The sequence below is a fragment of the Lithobates pipiens genome, unplaced genomic scaffold, assembly GCF_037356315.1.
Source record: "Lithobates pipiens isolate NorthernLeopardFrog02 unplaced genomic scaffold, aLitPip1_a1.2 Scaffold_8, whole genome shotgun sequence".
NCBI classification, from domain to species: Eukaryota; Metazoa; Chordata; class Amphibia; order Anura; family Ranidae; genus Lithobates; species Lithobates pipiens.
Genome location: NW_027507903.1, coordinates 47,895,643 through 47,916,774, shown reverse-complemented (window position 1 = coordinate 47,916,774; position 21,132 = coordinate 47,895,643). Strand labels below are relative to the sequence as shown.

At 44.7% G+C, this 21,132-nt stretch overlaps 1 protein-coding gene across 3 annotated transcripts in view; it reads left to right on the top strand.

The window, feature by feature from the left end:
- The first annotated feature begins 359 nt into the window (after window positions 1–359).
- MAN2A2 (mannosidase alpha class 2A member 2) overlaps window positions 360–21,132 on the top strand; it is a 215,596-nt gene continuing 194,823 nt past the window's right edge. For 2 of the 3 annotated variants that reach the window (XM_077469210.1, XM_077469208.1), the window contains exon 1: window positions 360–783. The gene's annotated coding sequence lies outside the window, so the exon portion shown is untranslated. Of the gene's footprint in view, window positions 853–21,132 lie in introns of all 3 variants that reach the window. The other variant, XM_077469209.1, reaches the window with a different exon arrangement.

Sequence of the window (21,132 nt, the reverse complement as noted above, 5' to 3'; positions counted from 1 at the left end):
TGTTGGTACAGTGGCGGTAATTGATGGGCACAGTGGCTGCGTTTAGTGGTACAGTGGCTGCAATAAATGGGCACAGTGGCTGTGTTTGATGGCACAGTGGCTGCGATTGATGGTGCAGTGAGGCTGCAATTGATGGGGGTCTTTTTCAGGATTTTTCAGTTCGTACTCCCCCAAATTTTGAGCACCAGCCCCCACTGGTACAAACAGATTGCATGGTGTATGGTGAGCTCCAGCACTGTACTACATCATGCAGGCATCCCTCCTGTCCATTAGAGGCCGCTCGGGCGCTCTGTCCCCTGTGTGGATGGCGCGCTGTCCCTTTAATAGAAAGGTGTCGGAGGTGCGGGGTGATGTGATTGGTTGGGAGGCGGAGGGAGGTGCGGGGAGCCGGGCTCACCATCCTCACCATGGACGGGCTGTAGCCGGGAGGACGGGATGGACTCTTCCCGGGACTCATGTGTCTCTCTTATGGTCATGTCTTCCAGCCCGGTATAGGAGGACGGTGGTGACTGAGGAGGAGTGCGCTCCGGTCTATGGAGGCTTCTCACCGTCATTGTTATTATTATTATTGTGAGTGCGGAGACCGATAATCCTCATCATCCCGAGCCGGTGTATGAGGAGGAGGAGAGAGGAGCGGGTCCCCTCCGTACACAGCACCGGGGAGAGGATGAGGGAACACACCGGACAACACTGAGGAGGAGGCCCGACCACCCCACCGCACCAACGTGGAGACCCTCCGGAGAGACACCGGATACCGGAGACACAGGAGGGCGCAGCACCGGGGTGAGCCGAGCACCGACCCCACTGACACCCCCACCATTATATACAGCCATTATCATTACTACACTACAGGTCATATAATATTACTATTATATTCATATTTTTAATATTAACACTACTTCATAATATTTACAATAATAGTATTAACAATAAAAAATTTAATTACTATCACACAATCTTGCCATTAGTATAAAAAAAATACTGTGTTCATAAAATATAACCATAATAATTTTCATTATTACTATTAGTAGTATTGTTTTTTATTTTATTTTTTTAAGTATTTTACTATTGTCAAATTATTATTGAATTGGGTATTCTTAATTAATAACAATATAGTTTTTTTTTTTTTTTTTTTTTTTATGATAATACATTAATTGTTAAAATATACTGTAATAAAATTACTAAAACACTTCATACTTAGTAATCATTTTAGTAGATATATAATGTAATATTTTTATTTTATTGTTTTATTAAGTTACAGAAGTGTGTGTGGGTTTTTTTTATTTTTATGATTATGTTCTTTATTAAAAAAAATTTAAATTTAATTTTTGACAGTGTTTCTTTTAGGAGGATTATTTTCTATAAACACATACAATTTTTATAAGAACAAAGAAAAATATAAAATGACAGAATTTACATAGAAAACAAGTAGAAATAGAGCACTCAGGAGGGACAAGGATATTCTAGATCCCAGAGACTACACATAGCCATAGAACACACGAGTGACCCTTCCATTATCCAGGGAGATATAAGTATTTTCATCTTTAATATGTTAACAATACTTAACATTATATAGTTATATTTAGAAATATTATTATTTTAGTAGCAATACATCTTATTTTTAAAATTGTATATATATCTCACACACTTATTTGATAGATTTATATATATTCTCTCAATCACAGTATCTCACAAAAGTGAGTACACCGCTCACATTTTTGTCAATATTTTCTTCTATCTTTTTCATGTGACAACACTGAAGAAATGACACTTTGCTACAATGTAAAGTAGCGAGTTTACAGCTTGTATAACAGTGTAAAAAAATGTTTCTGTCCCCTCAAAAAAACTCAACACACAGCCATTAATGTCTAAACCGCTGGCAACAAAAGTGAGTACACCCCTAAGTGAAAATGTCCAAATTGGGACAAATGTGTCTATATTCTGTGAGGCCACCATTATTTTCCAGCACTGCCTTAACCCTCTTGGGCATGGAGTTCACCAGAGCTTCACAGGTTGCCACTGGAGTCCTCTTACCCTCCTCCATGACAGAGCTGGTGGATGTTTGAGACCTTGCGCTCCTCCACCTTCTGTTTTTTGAGGATGCTCAATAGCGTTTAGATCTGGAGACATACTTGGCCAGTCCATCACCTTTACCCTCAGCTTCTTTAGCAAGGCAGTGGTCATCTTGGAGGTGTGTTTGGGGTTATGTTGGAATTCTGCCCTGTGGCCCAGTCTCTGAAGGGAGGAGATCATGCTCTGCTTCAGGATGCCACAGTACATGTTGGCATTCATGGTTCCCTCAATGAACTATAGCTCCCCAGTGCCAGCAGCCCCAGACCATGACACTCCCATCACCATGCTTGACTGTAGGCAAGACACTTGTCTTTGTACTCCTCACCTGGTTGCCACCACACTCATCAGACACCATCTGAATCGTATAAGTTGATCTTGGTCTCATCAGAATACAGGACATGTTCCAGTAATCCATGTCCTTAGTCTGCTTGCCTTCAGCAAACTGTTTGCAGGCTTTCTTGTGCATCATCTTTAGAAGAGGCTTCCTTCTGGGATGACAGCCATGCAGACCAATTTGATGCAGTGTGCAGGATATGGTCTGAGCACTGATAGGCTGCCCCCCCCCCCCCCCAACCTCTGCAGCAATGCTGGCACCACTCATATGTCTATTTCCCAAAGACAACCTCTGGATTTGACGCTGAGCATCTGCACTCAACTTCTTTGGTCAAACATGACGAGGCCTGTTCTGAGTGGAACCTGTTGTCATAGTTATGCAGTAATTTTTCTCTGTCAGCTTACCTCTCCTCCATGTGTGTGTGTTCAGACTAAGAGGTCAGCCACTCTCACCTGGCTGTTTTTATAACCTCTCCTCTAAGCATGGCTCCACCCCAGGCCTTATCAGAGAACCCTATATTAACCTGTGCACCGCAAGCCAGCGGGGCTGATCAACCAGTGTGTGTGTGTTGCGTGCGCTTCAGTTGTCTGTTATTGACCTTGGTGTGTTCTTGACTTCTATTCCTGTCTGGTTGTGACCCTGACCTTTTTGGCATGTCCCAGACTATCCCTGTGATCCTGAACCTTTTGGAGTCTACTCTGTTGTTTCTGTCTGCTAGTGGCCCTGACCTCTGCCTTATCCCTTTTACTATCCTTGTTGTTCCAGCCTGCTGCTTCCTTCTCCTGTAGTTTACCGTGAGAATGAGCTGCGAGACCCTAGGGCAGTGATGGCGAACCTTGGCACCCCAGATGTTTTGGAACTACAATTCCCATGATGCTCTGGCACTCTGCAGTGTATTTGAGCATCATGGGAAATGTAGTTCCAAAACATCTGGAGTGCCAAGGTTTGCCATCACTGCCCTAGGGGCTGCAACCTGGAGGCAGACTGCAGCGCATTCCATCCTCACCACTAGAGGCTCTGGTGAACACCTGCTGGCTCTTAGACTTTCCAACCTGAGGAATCTATGCACTAGCTCCCACTAGGATCTGTGTTAATGATCCGGTAGACCTGCTTCCTGAACCTCCCTGGGTACTATCCGCAGCAGTCAGTCCTTGGATCCACTATCTTAGCGGTGCACTTCCGACTCCTATGGAGTGCATCTGTCACCTGGTCTCAGGTGACCTGACACCTGTCCTGTTAAACCGCTGTATGGTCTTGGCCACCGTGCTGCAGCTCAGTTTCAGGGTCTTGCCTAGGCCATCTTTTTCCTTATGTAGAACAACCTCCCTTTTTTTTTTTTTCCCCCTCCAGCTCCTCAGTTTTTTGCCACGAGGTGCCATGCTGAACTTCCAGTGACCAGTATGAGTATGGCTGGGTTCACCCTGGTACGACAAACACTCCGACATTGGGAGCACATGTTGTGTGAAAATCAATGTTTCCCTATGAGAGACGTCTTAACTGGTCTGACTTTGAAAACGCACCCTACACTACTTTGGTCCAACTTTTGTCTTACTTCAGCCCATTGAATATCTTTGAAGTAGGATCCTTGGTGATTACAGCAGCAGTAAAAGGAATTTGTCACACTGGGATTGTTTTGATTGGTCAAGGGACAAGTCACACTATCACAAAGTTGGATCAAAGTAGTATCCTGTTCATTCAAGTCAGGTAAATGTAGTAAAGATGTCACAGAGCAAAGTAGGATGACAGTTATATGACTGTCATGTAGTATCAGTGTGAACCCAGCCTGAGAGCGATAACGCCAAATTTAGCACACCTGCTCCCCATTCACACCTGAGACCTTGTAACACTGATGAGTCACATGACACCGGGGAGGGAGAATGGCTTATTGGGTCCAATTTGGACATTTTCACTTAGGGTTGTACTCACTTTTTGCGGTCTCTGCCTTAGAAAAGGACACGGCTTCGGCCTAGTTCCGGAGCGGCGGCCATCTTAGTACACCCGTCGGCTTTAACAATGTGATCTCTCCGTCAAATGACGGAGCGATCACCTGTAAACAAACCGGCGTCGTGATGACGCCAGTTCCTCTCTCCCCTCTCTGTACTGATCTGTACAGTGGAGGGGACAAAATCGGATGCCAGCCACAGCAATAACCTGCCAATACTCTGCAATACTTACCCAGCCAATACTCTGCAATACTTACCCAGCCATACCCATCCATGTTCAGCCAATATTACATTGGGGGAGATGACGTGGATATACATCTCCCCCACTGTAATATTACAGTGGGGACTATATTGTGGTGGCATTTTCACAGGTTTTTGCAAATGCAATTATTTGCTGATCCGAAAAATGATCCGATGCGTGACTCTGATCCGAGGAACGATCCGATCCGTGAGTTTTTTTTGATCCGTTGCACCCCTAACTGTTATACAAGCTGTACACTCGCTACCTTACATTGTAGCAAAGTGTCATTTCTTCAGTGTTGTCACATGGAAAAATATAATGAAATATTTACAAAAATGTGAGGGGTGTACTCACTTTTATGAAATTGAGTGTAAATCATGTGGTGTGTGTGTTTATATAGTATTGGTATTCTTTTTTTTTTTTTTTTTTCTAATGTTTTTAATACGTTTATTAATGCTGTAATATTATCATTATTACATTAGCTGACATTGAGTTTAACCTCTTCATTGCTATGTGACAGTTTGTATGTAATTGGGATGAAAAACATTTTTTCATAGCCCCTGGATCAAAGAATAAAAAATTGTGCAGTGCAATACTCGGCCTGGAACTGTCTGCATGCTGAGCAGAGTACTGAGCAGGTCTCCCTGTTCCCTGCCTGTGAGCTCTCTGTAGATTAGTGTATGTGTTGGGGTTCATCATTGTGCTTCTCACAACCATTGTACCCGCAGAATAATTTTCAGGTCTTAGGAAGGCCTTATTAAAATCAGTTGATTGGGATTCTTTGGAAATGCTCCTTATAGCAGGGATCCACCACAGATCACTTTTCAGAGAGCAACACAAAGGTAAATTAAAGAGGCACTCCTGATATGGATACTGAATATATTCAGACTGTTCTCTGATTGGACAATGTTAAGAGTATGACCTCACTGCCTCAAAAATGCACCAAAAATTTAGAACTTTTACTATACAGTAGGTGGGAGATGGTTAAAGGATAAGTTCACTTTGAGGAATATGTTGCACTCGTCAGGTCCGTGACAGTGATCTGGACCTGTCCCTGGCCTGACATGGAGATGAGTGAGGGGAAGGTAGCCCCCAGCCCCCCACCTGTCTCCAAGTCATTGCCCATAGCTCTTAGAGGGACATTTTTTTTTTATTTTTTTAAATTTCATTTTAGTGTAAATATGAGATGCGAGGTCTCTCTGACCCCAGATCTCATATATAAGAGGACCTGTCATGCTTTTTTCTATTACAAGGGATTTTTACATTCCTTGTAATAGGAATAAAAGTGACACACACTTTTTTTTTTTTAAAAGAACAGTGGAAAAAAATAAAAATAAAAGTTAAAATAAGAAAAAAATTATTTTAAACGCGCCCTGTCACGCCAAGCTTGCGTGCAGAAGCGAACGCATATATGAAAGCGGTTTTCAAACCACACATGTGAGGTATCACTGCGATCGGTAGAGCGAGAGCAATAATTCTAGCCCTAGACCTCCTCTGTAACAAAACGTGCAACCTGTAGAATTTTTTAAATGTTGCCTATGGAGATTTTAAAGGGTAAAAGTTTGTCGCCATTCCATGAGCGGGTGCAATTTTGAAGCATGACATGTTGGTTATCGATTTACTGTTGTCTTATTTTTTTTTTTTTTTTATTAAATTATTTTTCCCCAAATAAGTGCGCTTGTAAGTCTGCTGTGCAAATACGGTGTGACATACAGTATTGCAACAACCACCATTTTATTCTCTAGGGTGTTAGAATAAAAAATATATATATAATGTTTAGGGGTTCTAAGTAAAGGAAAGGAGATGGCAGGCAGGGGAAGCTCTCCATTAGCAGGCCGGGGGCTCAATTATCGTCCGCCAGCGGCGCGGCCCGATGCGATCACGCCGGGGGGGGGGTCCACGGAGACGGTATACCCCCAGCTGTGCTGCGCCAGGTCACTAATTCTAGTCGCAAATGCGACCTGGCGCCCGGGTTTTGTCGAGCCCTGACCTAGTGGGAGTCAGGGTCTCTTAGGTGCTGTCCTGAGAGGCCAGACTGCTTACATCGCCATACCTTTTTGCCTCCAGAGTCCACGCCGCACCAAGGGTAGCTGGTATGTGGGCTCCTTCTTCAGCTCAGAGAAAGCTTGACTGTTTCTGGGGCTGCTACTAGGCGGCAGCAGCCATTCTCGAGGTTCCCCAGGAGGTCGATGTTACAGACCGCCGCCATCTATTGTGGCCAAGTAGAAACTGGGCCAGCTGGAAATGAGGTATCCCAGCAAGGGGGTGGCACTGGGAAACAGGCACAGCGTCATTTCCGCTGGAAATTGCGCAGTAGAGAGGGGAGGCATGGTCCTGGTGCCTATATTTATGGCCTGCAGTGGCGCTCATGGACTCCAGAGCCGGCATCCTAAGCCACTATTAAGCAGAACAACTATGGACTCTTTGTACTACCTGTGCATCTGTGGTGAGCCCGTTAGGAGGCAGGTTTGAGTCACTGGGATACTCTGGTGTTCCTTTTTGTTGTTTCGTCAGGCTAAGAGCTCTGATCCAATGATCAAAAAGAGATGTCCCTCATGTAAAACAAAGTTACCAGTGGGTTGGAAGAAGACTGTCAAATTTTTCATTGGCTCCTTAGTAAGGGCCCTTTCACACTGGGGTGGTGGATGCATCGGTGGTAAAGCACCGCTTTTTTTAGCGGCGCTTTACTGTCAATTTTGCTTTTACCCCCCGCTAGCGACCGAGAAAGGGTTAAAACCACCACAAAGCGCTGCTGCGGCAGCGCTATGCCAGTGGTTTAGCCGGGCTGCCCATTCATTTCAATGTGAAGGAGCCGTGTATACACCGCTCCTTCACCGATTCAAAGATGCTGCTCGCTGGATGTCCTGCAAGCGCACCGCACTTGGGCTTTCACACTGGAGAGACAGGAGCGGTGCTTTACAGTTGCTATTTTTAGCGCTGTAACGCCTGTAAAGCGCCTCAGTGAGAAAGGGGTCTTGAGGAAGAAGCTGCTTCTGCATGCAGCTAGATGCTACTATACAATCTTTTCGCTCTTCTCTTACAACACCATTCATGAGTCAGCCAACTACCTATCCTCTCAGGGCTCACAATTGATCCCAGCGGTGGAGGCTGAAGCTGGTCCTCCTACCCAAGGGGAGCATTCCCGCTCACTCCAGGGAAGGGGAGGAGGAAGGGGCAAAAGATGCATCTTCAAGATACAAACTGTCCTTAGAACAAGTAGTCTGTTGAAAGCAGTCTATGCAACATTGGGTTTAGGTGAAGAAAAGAGAGAATTATAGCTGCATGACCAAATGTGCGCAGGGCTTAGTGAAAATTTCCCCGTGCATTCAGTAATCTCTGAAGCCATCAAAAAGGAATGGGCAGATCCAGAATTTTTTTTTTTTCCAAGAACGAATAAAAGACAATTCCCGTTCAATGAAGACCCAGAGGCGCTTTAGAACAAAGCTCCTAAATTGGACTCGACATTTTCCAGAGTTTCCAGATTGATCGACTTGGCATTTGAAGACATGGGAATTTTAAAAGATCCCATGGACGAAAGGATGGATCAACAGCTTAAGAAGGCTTGGCAATCGTGGGCAACCTTAAACCGGCTATGGCTACTACCTGCGTTTCTAGAAACACAGAGCTCTGGCTATATCAGCCAAAAGCCCATATTATAGGAGATTCTGGATTCTTTTTCAACCTCAGCAGCAGCTGTGGCTTACATTTCTGATGCATCTGCAGAATCAATTCAGCCAGGAGAGCCCTATGGCTGAAGACCTGTCCAGGAAACGCAGCGTCTAAAAGTAAATTGCGTGGAATCCCATTTATGGGAGATCTTTTATTCGGTCCTGATCTAGATTCAGTTTTAGAGGACATAAGGACAGCTGATAAAAAAACAAAACAAAAAAAAAACAAGTTACCGGTAAGTCTAACTTGAATTTTCCCTAAACGTCTTTCAGGACAGCACCTGAGAGGATAAAATCGAGACTTACCAACTAGGGAGGGACAACAGCCTGCAGGACCTTTCTGCCAAACGCCTGATCACCGGATGACAGAAGATCCAGTCAGTAATGACAGACAAATGTTAGATAACTTGACCACATAGCCGCCTTACAGATTTGATCTGGGGTGGCACCAGCTTTTTCTGCCCATGTAGTGGCCAGAGCCCTAGTAGAGTGTGCTCGAATTCCCGATGGGGGATACAAACCCATCTGGGAATAAGCTTCTGAAATAGCTGATTTTAGCCATCCTTGCAATTGACCCCTTTGATGCTTGGCGGCCCTTTTTTTGTTTCCAGAAAGAAAAACAAAGTCAGAAGACCTAAAGTCCCTTGTTACTTCCAAGTAATGTAATACATTTTTTCTTACATCTAAGTTCTGAAAAAAGGAGATTTTATAAGGATTTGAACAAAAAGTTGGCAGGATGATTTCCTGTGACCCATTATGAACTGACGCTACTTTTGGCAAAAACCCCGGATCTGTTTCAAGTACAATCCTGTCTGGGTAAATTTTATTAAAAAAGGTCCCTTTACTGATCGAGCGTGTAGTTCACTGATTCTTCTTGCAGACGTAACTGCAACTAAGAATACCGTTTTAAGAGTTAAATTCCTTAAGATTGTCTGTAGCGGTTCAAAATGGATCTTTTGTGAAGGCTTGCAAAACCGACAGGTCCAATTTTTGAAAATGTTTAGTAGGAGCTGGTCTGGACCTAGTAAGTGCCTTAAAGTATCTTGTAAATAAAGGAACTGAAGAAATTGGCCTTTCTAGGTATACTCCCTGTGCAGCCACTTGCACTTGAAAGTGGTTGTAAACCCTTACAAACCACTTTGACCTACAGGTAAGCCTAGATTAAGGCTTACCTGTAGGTCCAAGAAATATCTCCTAAACCTACACGGTTTAGGAGATATTTACTAAAAGACAGTCACCGATATGCCGTTAGTGGCGGCTCCCTTGTGCATGCGCAGGAGTGACGTCATCGCTGCTCCGGTGCTGTGAGTGGCCGGAGCAGCGATACCCGGAAGAAGATGGACACTCCATACTACAGGGGACAGCGGTGACATCGCTGGCTCCTGTGTCCTGCATCGCATAGTAGCCCATTATGCTTTACCTATGCAGGGAGACAAAGTTGAAGTAAACCCATCAGGGTTTACTTCCTCTTTAAGAGCGCTAATCGCTAGACCTTTGTCCGCGCCATTTTGTAGAAATTCCAAAATCAACACAATGTCTTCTAAAAATTGAACGATGCCAAAAGTTGTAGACTCTCCAAATTTTAGCGTTAATATCTCTAGTTACTTTCGTTCCAAAAAGTTGTTACTAGAGGCTGATTAATCCTTTGTACCTTTTTAAAGTGGTGTTCCACCCACCAAAAAAAATTCTTAAAAAATAAATAAACATTTTGGGGAATTTTTTTTTTTCTTTTTAACTCACCTCTAAATGCCTGTTGCTAGGGAGTCTCTCGTAGTCTGCCTCCTTCAGTGCCTGGGCTCCTGACGTCACTTCCCCTCGGCGCAGGAAGAGCTCAGCTCCGCCCCCTCCCCCCTGTCAGTCATCTTGGACACGAGACAGGTCCCAGATGACTGTGTGGCCAACCACGGTGCGCGGCGCCGCTCGTACATGCGCAGTGGGTGCCCACAGTTGCAATGCCGCCGAGAGGAGGGGGGAGGGACGAGTGGGGCTTTGTTCCCCTGCATTGCTGGACCCTGGGACAGTTAAGTGTCCGATTATTAAAAGTCAGCAGCTGCAGTATCTGTAGCTGCTGACATTTGTCATATATATATATTTTTTTTTTTAAGGGAAACTCCTCTTTAAATTATTAACTGTTCCTCCAGATACCAGGTGGTGAGACTTAATCCGGGTGGTATACTGGGCTTTGAAGTAGTAAGTCCTGTCTAAGAGGAAGATGCCAGAATGGTTTGACTGTCATTTGTAGAATGGAGGAAAATCAGGTTCGTTTTTCAGCCAGAACAAAGTGATCAGAATTGACACTCTTTTTCCTTTTGTATTTTCCTCAATACCAGTGGAATTAGCTGAAGTGGGGAGGCATAGCCTAGATTAAAGTTCCAGGGATGTGCTAAGGCATCTAGCCCTAGTGAGCCGCTGTCTCATGAGAGAAGAGGGAGCTGAGCGTTTTTCTTTTGACGCAGACAAATCCACTTGTGGACGCCCCCACATCCTGTTGATCAATGAAAATATTTCTGGATTCAAGCTCCATTCTGCTTCCTGAATTTTTTTGTCTGCTACTTCGTTTAGCGTGCCTTTTGAGATGCACTGCTGACAGGGAGAGTAAGTGCTCTGCCCACTCCAGGACTTCTGATGACAACAATAGAAGAGCCTTGCTCCTTGTGCCCCCCTGTTTAAGATCTGCCATGGTAGTGGCATTGTCTGATAGAATCTGCACATGGGACCCCTGGAAGTTTGGAGAGAAGGTAGCCAATGCTAGGACGACTGCTTTTAACTCCCAGTTTGAGGACCTTCCCACTTCGGATTGGGACCAAATTCCCTGAGCTATGTTTTGATCCCAATGGGCCCCCCATCCCCAACTGCTGCCATCTGTCTTGACTCTTTTTCCCGTCGGAAAAGACTTTAGTAAGCCCTTTGACAAAACTGACTGACTTCATCACCAGAGGGTCCTCTTGACCCTGGTGGGGAGTTCTAATTTTGTGTCCAAGGTTTCTGGGCTGTGATCCCAAACCTTTAAGAGAAAACTCTGGAGGGGCCTGAAATGGAGCCTTGCCCATTGAATGGCTGGCATTGTCGAAGTTAAGGTTCCCAGGGCTGTCATAATCTGATATCTCCTGGTTTGTTTGCAGTCTGGCTACTACACTCATGACTGTTTTTGTTTTGTTCTACAGAATCTATTTGATAACCTAGAAACTGAACTTTCTGAGCTGAATTGAAATTTTGATTTCTGAAGGTTCACAATCCAGCCCAAGGCTTCCAAAGTGATTGCAGGCCTTGGCCAGGTCTACCTGCAATATTTCTCTGGAAGGGGCAAAGAAGAGGAGGTCGTCCGGATAAGGGATTACTGCAATTCCTTGCAGACGGAGAGGAGCAAGAGCTTCCGCCATTATTTTTGTAAATATTCGTGGGGCGGATGAAAGACCATGTGGAATCTCCTGTATCGGACTGACCTGTTTAAAGTTGAGAATGAGATGCAAGCTTCCCAACGGTTTCTTTATCAGGAAAATATGGGAATAGAAACCCCCGATAACATTCCTCTGGATACCTGAATCGCCTTGTATCACATCCCCTAACAGGTTCTTCCTGGCTAGAGCCTTTGTTGTGTCCCTTGGCAAGTTTATTAGAGCTTGCGGACCTTCCTCCAGAAAGATACTTTATTTTGTATCCCTGGGCCAGCATGTCTGAAATAAATGGGTTTTCAGGCATGCTTGCCCAATGAGCAAGGAATTTCTGAAGCCTTCCCCCCCACTGGCAAGGACAAGTCATTGCGATTTATTGGTTGGCACATGAGGATAGAAAAGGACATTCCCTCTGCCTTTGCCCCTTTGTGCCGACCAATTCCTTCTCTTCTCTTGGGGCATATTGCCCTGTTTCTGAGTTTGAGGTCGAAAAAGCCGATTAACTGGCTGCTTTTTCTTTAACAGGAAAAGATTTATTTCCAGGAGTCTTTCAGGACAACAACGACCTGCCCTTGTTTATATATTTGCTGTGACTAACCATATTCTGATTATGTGTTCCAGCTTGGGCCGGAGGTACTCTGCTACAACTGACAAGCTGTGGGGGAAGCCTCCTTTTTAAAATTTGGTGGAGTTGGGTGTTTCATGTTTCCTAGTGGGTGGGGCCACTCTCAGGTGCTGTCCTGAAAGACACCGGTAACTTGTTTTCCAGGAAAGTCTAACTTGAATTTTTATAATGCCTCATCTTCGTTCTACACTTGTCACCATCCTGTAAAAGCATTTTACCCTGGCCACTTGGGAGTAGGCCAAACCTGGCTCATTTATTATAGCAGAGAACAATGATGGACGGAAAGCACATTTAATTGTTCCGATCACTGATTAACAATGAAATGTGTTGTGTTCTGACTTGCTGTACCTTTTATACATCATCATTAGTCTTTTGACTGCTTTCTAAATATGCCAGGCTGTCATTTCTCTTGGCAGGCTGTGATAGGAGGCTCACCAACAACAGATTTGCCATTCCATAACTGGTGCTGCTGCTACACCCTTTTTGCTTTCGAATTAAAGTCGAATTTCTAAATGTAAATCCAGCCCAAACTTCCATCTTGACTCTGAACAGAGTAGGGAGGGTTAGATCTTATCAGAAGCCAATCTCCTCCCAGCTCACCTAATGCAGGACATTGCGTGAAGGGAAGGCAAAGAAAAAGGTACATTATTTAAGCCATTGCCTCTCTTTTGTAAAGGTTTAGAAAAAACAAAACAAAAATAATACAAGTTTGGCTTCACAATTAAAATGTGTACCTGTGCTAGGCATGGTTGCCTTGTATCGCACCCAAGAATGATGCACCCCACCCCACCAGATTGTGCTTGCGTTGTGCTTGAACATGCTTGTGTCCTCACCTCTGTCTCACAGGGATCTGATGTGTATCGTGCCCAAGTCCGGCTGAACCATGCCCAAGCCCACCTCTTCCAGCAGCACTGGGTAAGGCTGAACTGTGTGTAGTGATTGCACCAGTCAAGCAAACTGGACTTCGTGGGTCAAACATGCTCGGGCACCATGGAAATTGCTTAGTGTGTCCACATCCTAAGCCAAATTTGAATTTCAACCGAACGGTTTTATTTTTAGTGGGGAAATTGGGTTACACCTCCTCATCTTCCACTTCGATTTTTTTCAATACAATTTCTATTTTTGTTCTAGTGGTATCTTATATGTATTGCTGGTATCTTATATGTTCTATAAGCCACTCCCTATGTATTCTAACATACTCCCGTGTAGGCTGCACATTAGGGCCCTTTCACACAAATTTTTTTCCTTGAAAAATGTGTTTCCTTTTAAATCCTATGGGACTTTTCACACCACTGTGTTACCGGTGCAGTGCATTTTGAAAAGTCCTGCATGCTGCACCTTTTTGGTGCAGTTTTGAAACCCGCACCAAAAACGGCTCCCCATGATCGCGCCCGCTGTGGGGAACGGGAGGTGTGCTCTGTGATCAGTGTCCTCCAGACACTGCTGATCACAGATTTGGCTGTTTACTTCAGTCAGTGGCTTTTTACCCCCATGATCAGCTGTATCCAATCACAACTGATCACAGATGTAAACAGACAGCATGAGGAGAAGAGAGCTGATAACTGGCTTCTGTAAAAGGGACATGTACAGTGTCCTGATTTGGCAGCACTGGTGGGACTGCACAGATAAGTGCAGCCTCATCAACGCACATCAGTGAAGGAGAAAAATTACCCGTTTGCAAAATTTTTATAATGAACTATGAAAGGTTGTGTGTGGTGTTTTTTTTTTTTTTTTTTTTTCTGTAAACAGCAGCCACTAGCACATGGGATACACTTCATTGCTTGTGAGTAGCAACACTGATGATGTTTAATGGGGAAAAAAAAAAATATATTGTCAAACTTTAGCTTTAAAGGGTAACTGCACTTACATGTTACAAAAATAATAGCAAAACATGTTTTACATTTGCTACACAAACCATATTGTAATTTTAAAGTGATTTATAAAGGTGTGTGTGTGTGTGTGTGTGTATGTGTGTATGTGTGTGTATATATATATATATATATATATATATATATATATATATATATATATAAACAAAAATTAGAAACATGAAAGTGCAGTTACCCTTTAAAGCTAAAGTTTGGCACCTCCTTCCTCCTTCTGAGGTCCCCTGCTGGTGCTCCTGGCACCTCCCCTGCACCCCACCCTTTGCTGAGTGCCCCATAGTAAGCCATTGCTACGGGGGCACTTGTGTGGGCTTGACCCCAAAGCCACACTGTGCATCTATTGATACACAGTTTGGCTCAGCCCTGCCCCGTCACTGGATTTGATTGGAAGCAGCAAGAGCCAATTTCTTCCGCTGATTTCACTGACCACTGAGTCAAGTTAGGAGGGAGAGAGCAGCGCCGGATCAAGCTCAGAAAAGTGTTAGAGCGGGGGGGGGGGGGGGGGGGGGGAGTTGCACATAAAAGGTGTTTTATGTGCAAAAAAAAAAATGTACAAGGTAAAAACCTGGGGGGGGGGGGGTGGGTGTTCAAGATGGCCACTTGAGGACATGGGTGACTGGAGCTGCGCACCTGGAAGTCTTAGTTATCCGATTATACAGGATCTACTCCTACCCTGATCTGACTTTTTGTGCTGTCAGGTACCGGGTATGAGAAGGGGGAAGTCTGGTACTAACTTAAAGTGGAACTCTGCTCCAAAAACCCCTGAAGACACGCATGATGCCTCCCTCTGTACGCTACAAGTCAAGATAAAGGCAATGGAATCCCATGCCGAGGACCAGGAAAATAGGAACCGTAGAAACAACTTATGACTGGTGGGCCTCCCTGAGGGAGTTGAAGGCTGGGTTCCAGCGGCCTATAAGGAACATCTACTGTTTGTCCAAGTGTGTATCGGCCAATGCTCCGGGCTCTTTTGGGGCTCCGGATGTAGATCTTCTGGTGCCCAGAGTCAACGTGAAGTTAGTCAACTTTTGTGTGCAGGACAAGGGATCGCATGCAGAACAGATGTGTTGGTGACCCTGTGGGATGCGATGGAGGATCCATGGTCCCTTCCACTACGGTCAGACCTATTTTCACAGGGGCCGATATTCCATCTTGCCTTACGAACGCTAACTTTAACGGCTTGGCTATTGAAACCCACATTCTGAAGAAACATGGGCTTTCTGGGTCATTTATCTCTACCTTGATTAATGCAAGGAAGCCAGCTTCCAGAACTATACATTATAGAGTCTGGAGGGCTTTTGATTTCTGGTGTGAATCCAAGGGTTAGCACCCTCGGAGGTATATCATAGGCAGAATTCTTGCCTTTCTGCAATTAGGGGTAGAGATGAAGTTGGCCTTGAGTACTATTAAGGGTCAACTTTATTTTGTCTCAGCTTTATCAGTCTTATTTCAAAGGCCGCTTGCTTCATATTCTTTAGTCTAGGGTTTTATGCAAGGGGTGATGCGACTTAATCCGCCTCCCTTTTGGATAGATCACCTTTTGAACCATTGGGACTTGAACTTAGTTTTGTCAGTGTTAAAAAAAACAGCCATTTGAACCGATACAACATATTCCCTTTGTCCTTCTGACAACAAAGTTAGTGTTCTTAGTTGCTATATCCTCAGCAAGGAGGGTTTCTGAATTCGCTGTAAAGCGCCATACTTGATTATTCATGAGGACAGAGTGGTGTTGCACCCTCGTTCAGGTTTTCTGCCAAGTGTTCTCAGGTTTCCACCTGAACCAAGATATTGTCCTGCCATTTGTTTTTTCCAAAACCATGTTCCAGGGAAGAGACGTCGCTACATTGTCTTGATGTGGTGAGAGCAGTCAAAGTTTATTTAAAGACTGCTCCAGATCCGGAAGACTGATGTCTTATTTGTACTGCCAGAGGGTCCTAAGAAAGGACAGGTAGCGCTGAAATCCACTGTCACTAAGTGGATTTGACAGGTTATAATTCAGACTTATGATTTAAGGGGTAAGATTCCACATTTTCAAGTCAAAGCGCACTTTGTCCCGCCCCTCTTTCTGGGGTTTAAGTATATTGCTTTGCTACAAAAGCTGAGGTACTCCTGGTAAAAGGAGGGTTTATGTAGGGAGTGAATTTTCTGTATTGGGTATACCAGTGTCCATTACTGGAAGTGCCTATATTCCCACATAGTGATTACTATGGTGCTCTGTGTCCCGTGATGTATTCCAAGAAAAGGATTTTACAGGTAAGCGGTTATAAAAATCCTATTTTTCCGGATGTGTTTATGCTGTTCCCATTTTGGCTGGTGTATTGTTCCCTCTGGGTCTAATACATAGGAACTTGCCCAATTATTTCTTCCTGCCCTTTTAAGTTTTTGACTACTTAAAGAAATGTATGTCCCCCGCGTTTGTATACTCCAGGAGACTCATCTGATTGGGGTTAGGATCATGGGTCTAAAAAAAAAAACCCTGGGTGGGTCACCATTACTATGCTATGCCTGAGTGGTTAGCATTTTGATCCATAAATCCCTCAGCCTCCAATTCCTCCATGTCAAATTGGACCAGGAGGGAAGGTATGTGCTGGTCCATGCAATTGTAGACACGGTTGATATGGTGATAGTTCGTATAAACCTGCTACCCGATCCATTTTGCACATCTCATCTCTATACTTGCTCAATTTCCTACGGATAATGTTCTCCTTACGGGGCGACTTTAATATACCTCTGAATCCCTCTCTTGATAAGCTATCTCTGGACCCTGCTACAGACTTGGCCTTATCTCGCTGGGCTCAACTGTTTGGGCTGACGGATGTATGGCAATGGAAGCATCCTTCAGACCGTATTTATACCTGCCACTCTATATCCTATAATACCTTGTCTCGTATTGACCTGCTATATGCTAGTGTCAGCATGTTACCCAAAATTAAAGGCATCTTTGTGCTTTCCTGCGGTATGTCTGACTACTCCCCAATTTTTTGCTGCCTACAAACTAGGACCCCTCCTGCGGACAGACTCTGGCGCCTTTCCCTGTTCTGGATAGCTAATCCCACCATCGAAATTGAAATGGCTAAAATGATTAGGGATTACTGGCTGGTGAATACAGGTACTATGTCACCAGGTAATGACTGGGATGCTTTCAAAGCATATATCAGGGGCCTTTCCTCTATATCTAGGGACTGTAGGAATGCTATGATCACACTAGAGGAAGCCAAAACTAAAGCCCAGCTGCTTGAATCCTGCTATGATCTTACTGCTAACCCCATTACGGGCCAGGATATGAAGACATGCAGAGAGGTAGTGCTCCTTTAGAGTAGCCAAGGCACAGAAATGTTAGCTGGCCCAAACACAGCAAATCTTTTAACAGGGGGGAAAGACTGGTAGGCTCTTGGCCTGAATTTCTAGTGAACAGTCCTCGGTGTCTACTATAGCTCGTCTTAGGGGGGAGAATGGTCCACTGGTGGTGGATCCTGTGGACCTCAATGCCTGCTTTGCCTCTTCCTACCCCAAACTATATTCCTCCAGAACACAGCACTCCCAAGAGGAGCACCGGGTTCTTGGATCGGGCGTCTTTTCCTGTTCTTACCCCTTCAGCACGGGAACGGCTGAATGGTCCGATCACATGCAATCTGGTAAGACCCCGCCACCCAGGGAATGGATGGATTTCTGCCCGAATTCTATAAACAATATATGGAGGAGGTGGCACCTAGGATGCGCACCATGCTTACAAAAACTTTACAGGAGGGACTTAACCCCACCCCTCCATGACCCAGGCAATTATAATTGTACCCAAGCCTGGGAACGCCCCCCCCCCCCAACTGTGCTTGTCATATCTCTGCTCAATTCTTATGCCAAGGTATTGACTAAGATTCTTGCCAAGTGTCTAAATGAGGTGATACTTAGTTCACGAAGACCAGTCGAGATTCATGCCAGCTAAGGGGATGGATTTTAATCTTCGGAGACTGTATATGGTCTTGGCCTCTGGGGATGACCAGACCGCGTGGTGGCCTCCGTGGATGCTGAAAAAGCTTTTGATTTGGTTGAATGGGAATACCAATGGGAGGTTCTCCGCAGATTTGTGTTCGGGCCCATCTTCATCTCTTGGGTCGAGGCTGTGTACAGATCTCTGATGGCCAGGGTGCGCACCGGTATATTCTCTCGCTCTCGCTCTCGCTCTCGCTCTCGCTCTCTCTCGCCTTTTGCTCTGGCGATTGAACCCATGGCTATCTAGGCTACTCTGGGTCATCGACTGATTTGGGCGGTTCTCGGGAATCTGCATTAACTTAGTGAAGCCCATTCTTTTTCTGCTACATTCAGGGGCTGATCCTCTGCTGCCGGATATGCAGCTCCAGAGGGTTTCAGTTCTGATACTTGAGGGTTGAAATTCATCGCCCTTAACTTAAACCCAGTCGTTTCCTAATTGTCCCTTGATTCATTAAATACTATTGATCAGCAGTCCTGGTCAATGTTAAATGGTGGCTGTCTGAGTTGCCTGCCAACCCGCTTCTACTTTTGAGGTGGTGCTGCTCGGTTCCTACTCGGAATTGAGGAATTTAATTGGGGCCACCGATCTAACCCACATGTGACCCTTAAGGTAGGGGATGCTGTTCTCCTGAAGGTTGAAAAGCTGAATACTTGGTCTCCCAAAACCCTGCTACGAGGCAATCCCCGACTTCCTCACTTCCACTTTATCCCAGATCCGGTCCTATGGGCCAGACGGGATTACAATTTTGGAAGACATAGTTCAAGGACAGTTCATTACCTTTTTGATGCTCTTACGAGGGGACGTGGCCTTCCGAATCACATGTTCTTTAGATATCTCCAACTACGCCATGCTTTTCATTCCTCTCTATTTTCTTCCCCTGTACTATTAGGGATGTCAGACTTAGAAGATGTGCTCCAGTCTTCAGACGCCTGGAGAACACTTTTTTACCCTCCTGTAACATACTAGCCACTCTCGACACATCTAAGGTCTCAACTGTTGCAGCGGGAAATCCCAGAATTAACAGATGACTGGGAGGAAGGCATCCAACAGTATCTTGATCCCGATGATTTCGGCATGAGATATTTACCCAACTTAAACTTTTGCACCGCTCTTACTACTCCCCAGCACGCTTGGTGAGAATCTACCCTGACCATAGGGCGATATGCCCTAAATGTGGCTCGGATGATGCTGATTTCTTCCATGTAGTTTGGTCCTGCCCCAGACTGGAAAATTTTTAGAAGGAGATACTGGACGACATTAACCTTATTGAGAAAATTAAAGTCCCACATAGCCCTATTCCCCTCCTCCTAGACATAAATACAAAGAACATAGACAAAATCAAAATGTTGTTATGTTAAAAAAAAAAGGGTAAAAAAACCTTTACAACCACTTTTGATATTAACAATGACCTTTCCTTTTCAATCTGCAGCCGTTCTGTGATTCTCTGTAAAATTTCAATGCAATATGGCAACCTGGAGACATCCCTTACACTATTAACCAGTTCCCGACCAGCTGGGCGGCCGTCGTAGCTGTACGGCGACCCTTTAAGATGCTATAGGAGGCACGCACCCGCATAGTGTCCCCAGAGCCAATGCGAGTGTCTGGCTAGCACGATGACTGCCGGGAGATCGCTTGTGACAGTGCAAGAATCGGGGTGTGTGTGTGTGTGTGTGTGTGTGTGTGTGTGTGTGTGTGTGTGTGTGTGTGTGTGTGTGTGTGTAAACACAAAAATCCCAGTTTTGGGAGACGAGACGAGATTGTGTTCATACTAAGTATGAACACCGATCGGTCTCCTCCCTTAGTCAGTCCCATTCCCCCCCCCCCCCCCCACAGTTATAACACACCTAGGGAACACAGTTGACCCCTTCCCTGCCAGTGACATTTTATACAGTAATCAGTGCATTTTAATAGCACTGATCGCTGTATAAATGTCACTGGTCCCAAAAATGTGTCAAGTGTCCGATTCTGTCCACCGCAATATCGCAGTACCGCTAAAAATCGCAGATCACGTCTATTACCAGTAAAAACAAAAAATAATAAAATGACCATAAATCTTTCCCCTATTTTATAGACGCTATAACTTTTGCACAAACCAATCAATATACTCTTATTGCAATTTTTCTTTTTTTTTTTTTTTTTTTTTTTTTTGAGCGGGGGGATATTTATTATAGCAAAAAGTAAGAGATAGATATACATACATTTTTATTATTTTTTTTCAAAATTATCGCTCTTTTGTTTATAGCGCAAAAATTAAAAACCACAGAGATCAAATGCTACCAAAAGTGATCTCTATTTGTGGGGGGAAAAAAAGGAATTACATTTTGTTTGGGTACAGCGTTGCATGACCGCGCAATTGTCAGTTAAAACTACGCAGTGCTGTATCACAAAAAATGGCCTGGTCAGGAAGGGAGTAAATTCTTCCGGGGCTGAAGTGGTTAATGTATGGACCCAGACATGTCTTTTTGTGATTGGCTCACTGACTTCCCAGACTAAGATGCAAATCAGATTTTAGGCATCATCAATAGAATAATCAGTTTTAGTGTGAGGACCCCTCCACACACCCCCCGGGTTAAATACTTGTAGAGGGATGCAGACACTGCAGCTTTTCTCATTAGAACACTAAGAGCACACCAGCAATTGCAGCCCTTTAGAATCAGTTTGTAAATGACTTGATGAAACAAGCAACTATATTTAATTTTTTTGGACACGACTCTGAAACTGCCTGACCTATCCTGTCAGTAAGCTGTCACTGTGGACAGCCAGTCATAAGCAGTGGAGGCATTCCCCACCCCACACCCGCACATATACATGCCCCTTGGCTGTTCGCAGTGACAGCTTCCTAGTGAAACAGCTCAGTTGGGTTTGGAATCATGTCTGATCCCACCTGAGATCATTGCTGGTGAGGATGTGAGCATGCACCTGCAGCCCAAAGCTGCTTGGATGCTGTAGGGCAGTGGTCCCCAACCTTTTTGGCATCGGGAA